Genomic DNA, 8,253 nt, shown 5'->3' with positions numbered 1-8,253 from the left:
GTGCCTTAACGTGGTAAAAGGGTTTGTATATCGCCTTGATCAGGGTCCCCCATACTACGTTGGTTTGTTATGAGTGATCAGATTCAAATCTTATATCACCAATCCGCAGTAACCATCGTAGTGATGAAATGGCCAAACCACACACATGTATAAGTACATGTATGAGGCCTTTGTCCTGTAATGGACTAGAAACAACTGCATTTGTTGTTATTTGTTTGTACATATATCAGTCAAGATCATATCGGATACTCTCAAAGATACAGAGTTATCCTATAACCCTTTCAGTCCAAAAGTCCCATTTATTACCTTTATACTTGATTGCAGGTGCAATATTTTATTTTTTTCACGCATTCCTTTGAAGCCTTTACCCTCATCCAAACAATTTATAGACCCTGGAATGCGGTACAATCAAAATTTTATTCTATATCTCAGCATTCAATTGCATTACCACCAACTTCTGGAACCTTTGCAATCAGCAGGTTTTCCATGCCATCTATGCATCTTAACTGGTTATGCTATCCCCTTCCAATCTTGCTACATTCGTCTTTCCCATTCAACAAATTTTCAAAATACTCATCTTCCCAATTGAACCTTTTATTCTAATACCCCGATATTCATCAGTCTTCTCTCTGATATTCCTGTTTACAGTGCAACAATTGCTCACTGTAGGACATGCATTATTTTTACTACTGTATTTTAGATTATGGGTCATCTATTCCCCTATAAAATTCCTCTTGGTTTCCCTACCGCACATATACTATACTGTATATGATTTACAGTCCTTTTCGTGTTACGAAACTGCACCACAAAAACCTCTTTTCATTACTCCCGTTTTTTATTCCCTTTTCCTTCACTAATAATCACAAACACTTCTTGCGAATTTTTATGCCCCGTCCTTGAATTTTGCATACTGTCCATATACTACTGCTATATCCCTTTTCCAACAGTATTTTATTCATCACACATCTTCTCAGAGTAATATCATGCGTATACATATGTAAACATGCAAATCGTGAAGATGAGAGAAGTTTCTTACAGCTGCTGTTTAGATACCACCTTCATATAACTATTAAATAACGTTTCACAGCATCTTTCAATCCAGTCTTTTCTAACTGTATTCAAGAGAAAATTAGCATTTTCCACTTTTTCTACGCCACTTCCCTGATAGACCTCGCTATTTTCCCATGACCTTACCTCACTTTCACCGAGTTTTCTCATTTTGTCTTCTTCGGCGTTACGACACGACATCTCTCTCTCTCTCTCTCTCTCTCTCTCTCTCTCTCTCTCGTGACCATTACGCAGGTCATTATTAGTTTTACCTCCGCCAACGATGTTGGGAGGAGGTTATGTTTTCGCCCCTATTTATCTGTTTGTTTGTTTGTGAAAAACGTCCTGGAGACAATTTTACTCAGATTAATGAAACTTTCAGGGATTAATCGTTATATTGAGACGTGGAAGTGATTCAATTTTGAAATTCCTAGGTCAACGGTCAAGGTTAAGGTCAAGCAAAAGGTCGACTGAATTAACCCTAACCTGGTTGTCGCACTGACTTCAAATACGCCGACAGTCTAAATTGATTCTGGGAAAGGCAAGCTGGTTTTGAGAAATAAGCTGCCGTGGGGAAGGTCTGCACTCAGAGTGCTTTTCTAGTTTTTCTATTCAATCTCTGAAATTAGTAGGATTAAAGTAAGCATTGCATTATTATCCAGAAAATGTAATAGCTTTGTACACTAAAATTTCTTAAGAAGAAAAGTTTTCCTCGTCAAGATATTACAAACTATGAAAGTCTCATACTTAATCTCCAGTGATATGTAGAAGTCATGTAGTAAATGGCTTTAAGATTATATAAAACACCTCTAATTACCAAAAATAAAGGCCTCTATTTTAAGAAGATAATTTCTTACTTGGAGAGAGGAAAAATAGTGACGAAATGAACGAGGCCGAAGTTTTATAGAAGAAACCTCATTCTATGGAAAAGGTCACGGACGAGGAATTCTTCCATTTTTTTTCTCTGCTCTTAATATATGCATATATTTCTCGTCTCCTCTAACCGCGTGGGAATATATAAGTCAAGTTGAGACCAAAATGGATAGAGGAGAATGATCATACATGGTGGTCGGGGTTATTAAGGGAAGTTATGAAATTTTTCATTTACCTTATTACCATAATTCACATCTTCATGAACAAATATTCATATGATGCAATCTTAAGAGCTATTTATGTTGTGTAACAAATCTCTAAATATTAAAGCTTTTTATTGTGCAAAAAGAGGTACCAAGAAAAAGATGCTACCATAAGCAATAAGGAATCATCAAACGGAGCAAGATATGCATTTGTAAACAACACTATTGGTAAGAAAGGATAAGATAATGGTGCCTACACTGTTAAGTATTGTTTTTGGCATCGACATCAATAATCCTGGAGAGACACCATTCTACGGTCTTACTGTGAAATTTGGTGTTGTGTAGTATGTCAACATGACACGGAATATCATGCTCTATTTATTAAGGTTTACCTATGCAAATCTATGTGTGATCGTCATAATGATTACCAAAAGGTTTAAAGTCTACTGAGGAATGACAGAGGCAAGGGACAATCATATTGCCCCAGCAAGCAGGACAATGCCCTAGAGATTGACCATATATATATATATATATATATATGTATGTATATATTTATATTATATGTATGTATATATTTATATTATATCTATCTATCCATCTATCTATCTATCTATATATATATATATATATATATATAATCAGCGCCCAAGCCTCTTCTCCACCCAGGTTAGGACCAAATCCCTCATCCTTAGCTCACAAGGAAGTTGAGGTTGCAGAGACCAAAGGAACTGACGAGTTTGAGCGGGACTCGAACCCCAGTTTGGCAATCACCAGGCAAGGCCGTTAACAACAGGCCACCGCAAGATAAGGTGAGGACATCAGGACGAAATAGTTTCCCAATGATTTTAAAGCCCTTGATGCAGAGCATGGTATCATTATGGACATCTAGCTCTCTGGCAAAATTATAAAATAGGTTTTTCATATGTTTTAGTTAAGAATGCCTTGATCAATAGGCAACTTCCGGAAGTATATAATGTTTTGGTTCATTCGGCACTAATCTGCACATAAAAGCAAATTATATTGTTGTATGATCGAATGTCAACTAATCGTCGAAGTAATAGATTTTCTAGAAATCGGCCTCATCTCTATATTCAACAGGCTATATAACTTAAGTATCCGTTCCAGATTTCTATTATGGCTAGTAGTAGTTTCATCTTGCATTCGATAGGAATGAATATTGTAAACAGTTACCGAATAATTCAATATTAAGTATTCGAATATTTTCAAAAGAGAAGAATAAAAATAAGATATCAATATGAAATATAACACCTCTATAAAAGAATGAAAAAATTACAACTATAAATTATTCAAACAAAATTCGTTAATGGCCGATTCCAATTGCAACTCATAAATATTCGAAAGCCAAATATAGCGTAGAATATCACGATGAAGAAATATTATTCATGAAATTAATGCAAAATAATGTATAATCTCAGCTACAAATTCGACTATTAGTGGAGACATTCCATCGGGGCTGCTTGAAAGTATAAATTTTGCGGTTTCTTCCATGACGGTCGATATCATCGTAAGTGGCTGATAAGATAAGAGCGTTTTGCGGTTGCAAGCATTGTTATGAACATCATAAGTGGATGTGATAAGAGTTTTTAGCCGTTATTAGTGTTATTAATAGAAGCATAAGTAGAGAAAAATTACTTTTGCTCACGCTGGATGAAATATCGGTCAATTGTTTATGCTCTGTTTACTTTCTTATTTATCGGTGCACCAGTAAATAATTTTCTTTAGATGAGACTGTTGGGAAAGAATGATTGCAGCATTGCTATACTCTTGCATCTTAACTCATCTAAACCATTTAGAAGTTAGTATTTATGAATGGCCCACTTAGAACAGTAGCTCTCTCTAGTAGCTCTCTCTCTCTCTCTCTCTCTCTCTCTCTCTCTTATATATATATATATATATATATTTATATATATATATATATATATAAAGAGAGTATATATATATATATATATAAAGAGAGTATATATATATATATATATATAAAGAGAGAGTATATATATATATATATATATATTTATATATATATATATATATATATATTTATATATATCTTTATAAAAGTCAGAGATTAGTTCACCAGACGTTCAGCTGGACTCCGCAAGGCCCTAGAATAGTTAGAAGACCCAGACCTACATGGCTGAGGACTATAAAGCGCTTAGTAGGAGATGATAAAGGGAAGCTCAAGATGCAGACGACTGGCGAAATCTAACCGAGTCCCTTTGCGTCAATAGGCGCAGGAGATGATGGCGATGATATATATATATATATATATATATGTATATATATATATATATATATGTGTGTGTGTGTGTGTGTGTGTATTATTACTAGCTAAGCGACAATCCTAGTTGGAAAAATAGCCCTGTGAGGAAAGGAAATAAGGAAACAAGTAAATGATATGAGAAATAAATGAACAATCAAAATAAAATATTAAAAATAGTAACAACATTAAAACAAATATTTCATATATAAACCCTAAAAAGACATATTTCAGCCTTTTCAACATACAAATCTTTGCTGCAAGTTTGAGCCTTTGAAGTTCTACCGATTCAACTACCCAATTAGGAAGATCATTCCACAACTTGGTTAGAGCTGAAATAAAACTTTTAGAATACCGTGTAGTATTGAATCTCATGATGGAGAAGGCCTGACTATAAAGGTAATGCGTATATATATATATATATATATATATGTTTATATATATATGCATATATATATGCATTACCTTTATTTAATACTATATTTTGAATTATCTTCTCATATACAATTTTTCATGTCTCGGTTTCCATCTACAGCAGCTGTAAATATGTCAATAACAGTCTCCTATTCTAATAATAGCTGACTTATTTCGGCGAATATATTGCTAATATTGAAACATACCCGAATTTATTACTAATATTTAAACAACACTTTCAGATCCCTACTTGTATTACATACTCGAGTTGCAAATTTGCAAGAAATGTAATAAAGATAATCTCCACGATTGGAGGAAAATATATTCCGGTCAGGTAACGAAAAAAATGAATAAAGAATGAGAGAGAGAAAAAAGGTTTGACTTCCGGGCCTAAGATAAAGATGACTGGTAACTCTCCAAAGAAACTGGAAGACCTTGGGGCGCTCCTCATGAAGGAAGGACTCCTGCTCTTCTACCTTCCTTCCTCCAACCAGCACCTCCACTCTTCTTCCCCTCCTTCGTTACTTCTCCCTCTTTCCCCTGTACATCGTCTATCCATCCATCCATCTTCAACCCCGGTTTGAGAGAAGACAACTGTTAGTTTTAGCTGCTACTGTAATGTCCAAAACCTCCCAGCAATATAATTTTTTTTTATGTTAAACTGAATGCGATTTAAACAGTGATAGCTAAGTTTATTAGGGGAAAAAATGAATATAAATGATATTATACTTCGACGTGAAGCTCGTTATTTCATTATTCATTCAGGCAGAGTTCTTTATTGCATGTGATAGTGTATTGCTTGTGATTAGAAACAGCTGAATATTTTACTTTAACAAAAAAGAAAAAAAAATTCTCACAGAAAAGGAAGTAGTCGTATATCATGGCATTTAATTGATGTGAGTATCCATTATGCTCTAGTGTTAATAATTACTAGAAAAAAAACACTCATTGTAGAGGCTTGGTTTTTTTTTTTTTTTTTTTTTTTTTTCCAAAGAATTTACAGCAACTGACGTTTACCGCACATTATGCCTAAGTGATATTTTGAATAATCTGGCAAAAAACTGTTTTTCATAGACTACTAATTTTAAGGAGAAAAAACGAGACCTACCTGGTATATAATGCCATTTTAAGAATCTTTCAAGTTCTTTTTTAGGTTTTGTAAATCATTTAATGGTAACCGGTAAGAATATTTCGATTACCTGATGTCACTGTAAGCAGCCCGTTCCAATAAATAGAATAGAGTGCATTACAATAAAGAGAAAGAGCGATATGTTTCCCCATCATGTCAGCGTGGTTTATTGCCTTAATGCTCTGCAAAGTGCTGTGATGTGGGGGCCAACTCGCCTGCGTGTGGTTGATTGCTACACATGACGGAACGTGGGCTCTGTGCCTTTAGGCAGCCCGCAGGAGTTGAACTGCATGAGTTAACACAGGATATAAGGACGGACAGTGCTGATCATGAATGAGGCCAATGTAAAGGTTAAAGGTTAAAGGTGTCTGGTTTCAGTTCCAGTTACATCAGAATATATACTCGCCAGAACGTCAGCCGGGCAAGCCCAACCCCCCACTGTGATGCCCTACCACAGTAGTGGCCTCCCCAGTAAACAGCTTAAACTCAAGGTCCCGAGCGGGGATCGATCTGCTACTAGAAGGCTAGTAGCGCCTGAATCGGCTGCAAGGGCGGCGCCCGTCACCCAAACCATTCATTCCTCCTGATGGGTCCTTGATAAATTATTATATTCTTATACCTTTTCCCTTCTTGATTGTGTGGGAGAACTCTTTTCCTTCATCGGAGGCGAGAAAAAAATAAATTTCGGATAAATTACAAATAATTCCCAGAGACATATGGTTTCATAAATTGTGGTTATTAAGCTGCTATTAAATTTGCAGTTAAATGAGGAAGAGTTGGGCATGTTGCTTTGTTCGAGTTACCATCGCTCTTAACCTTTACACCCTCCGACTTTGAAGTATTAAAATTGTTAGAATTATTGTTTTTGAATTATTTTTATTACTACAATTGTTAAAATTATTATTTTTATTATTACAATTATTTATAATAATCATAATAATAATAATAATAATTATTATTATTATTATTAATTATTATTATCATTATTATTATTATTATTATTAAAAATGAAGGATGAGAAGAATACATCTTTCCTTAGCAATAACTTGACTTCACTGTAAAATTGACTAACTGAAATGTATATAAAAGGAATCATATAATTAAACGAGGCGCTTGGCGCTTAATCTTCGAATATGAAGAGGGGTGTACGTGCCTGACTTAAGGTCTTTAATTCTACAGTAACACGTTACTCGTGGTAGTTGACACTATATTTCTTAATATAACCATTCATCATGTTTGGGGAGAATGAGGCAGAGCTCTAATTAAATCATTTCTAGAGAAAGGGGTCACTCCAATTTTAAATAGAAAATTTCTAGTTTCGAAAAAAACATTAAGAAGTCTTCATATGAACTCTCTCTCTCTCTCTCTCTCTCTCTCTCTCTCAGAGAGGGGTCACTCCAATTTTAAATAGGAAATTTTTAGTTTTGATAAAAGCATGAAGAACACTTCATATGAAACAACCTCTCTCTCTCTCTCTCTCTCTCTCTCTCTCTCTCTCTCTGAGAGGGGTCACTCCAATTTTAAATAGAAAATTTTTAGTTTTGATAAAAGCATGAAGAACACTTCATAAGAAACAACTCTCTCTCTCTCTCTCTCTCTCTCTCTCTCTCTCAGAGAGGGGTCACTCCAATTTTAAATAGGAAATTTTTAGTTTTGATGAAAGCATGAAGAACACTTTCATATGAAACAACCCTCTCTCTCTCTCTCTCTCTCTCTCTCTCTCTCTCTGAGAGGGGTCACTCCAATTTTAAATAGAAAATTTTTAGTTTTGATAAAAGCATGAAGAACACTTCATAAGAAACAACTCTCTCTCTCTCTCTCTCTCTCTCTCTCTCTCTCTCAGAGAGAGGGGTCACTCCAATTTTAAATAGGAAATTTTTAGTTTTGATAAAAGCTTGAAGAACACTTCATATGAAACAACTCTCTCTCTCTCTCTCTCTCTCTCTCTCTCTCTCTCAGAGAGAGGGGTCACTCCAATTTTAAATAGAAAATTCCCAGTTTTGATAAAAGCATTAAGAACTCTTCAAATGAAACAACTCTCTCTCTCTCTCTCTCTCTCTCTCTCTCTCTCTCTCTCTGTATGTACGCAAATGCATATACACCACATGCACAATCATAGAAAAAGATCAGTTATTATCAGAGTAATTTTGCTGCATTAAGCCCTGAGGACAGGGTGCATTATCTATGCTCCCAAAGGTTATGGAAAAGGATAACTACCTGAACGTGTCCCTCATCACAGAAGGTTCACCAGATCATAACGTCAGATGCACTTTGAAACCTGTTTCTTTTTAACGTGGAGAGATAACGAC

This window comes from Palaemon carinicauda, chromosome 7 (assembly GCF_036898095.1).
Source record: "Palaemon carinicauda isolate YSFRI2023 chromosome 7, ASM3689809v2, whole genome shotgun sequence".
Classification (NCBI taxonomy): domain Eukaryota; kingdom Metazoa; phylum Arthropoda; class Malacostraca; order Decapoda; family Palaemonidae; genus Palaemon; species Palaemon carinicauda.
The sequence above is the reverse complement of the archived record's forward strand: the minus strand, read 5'-3'. Positions refer to the sequence as shown.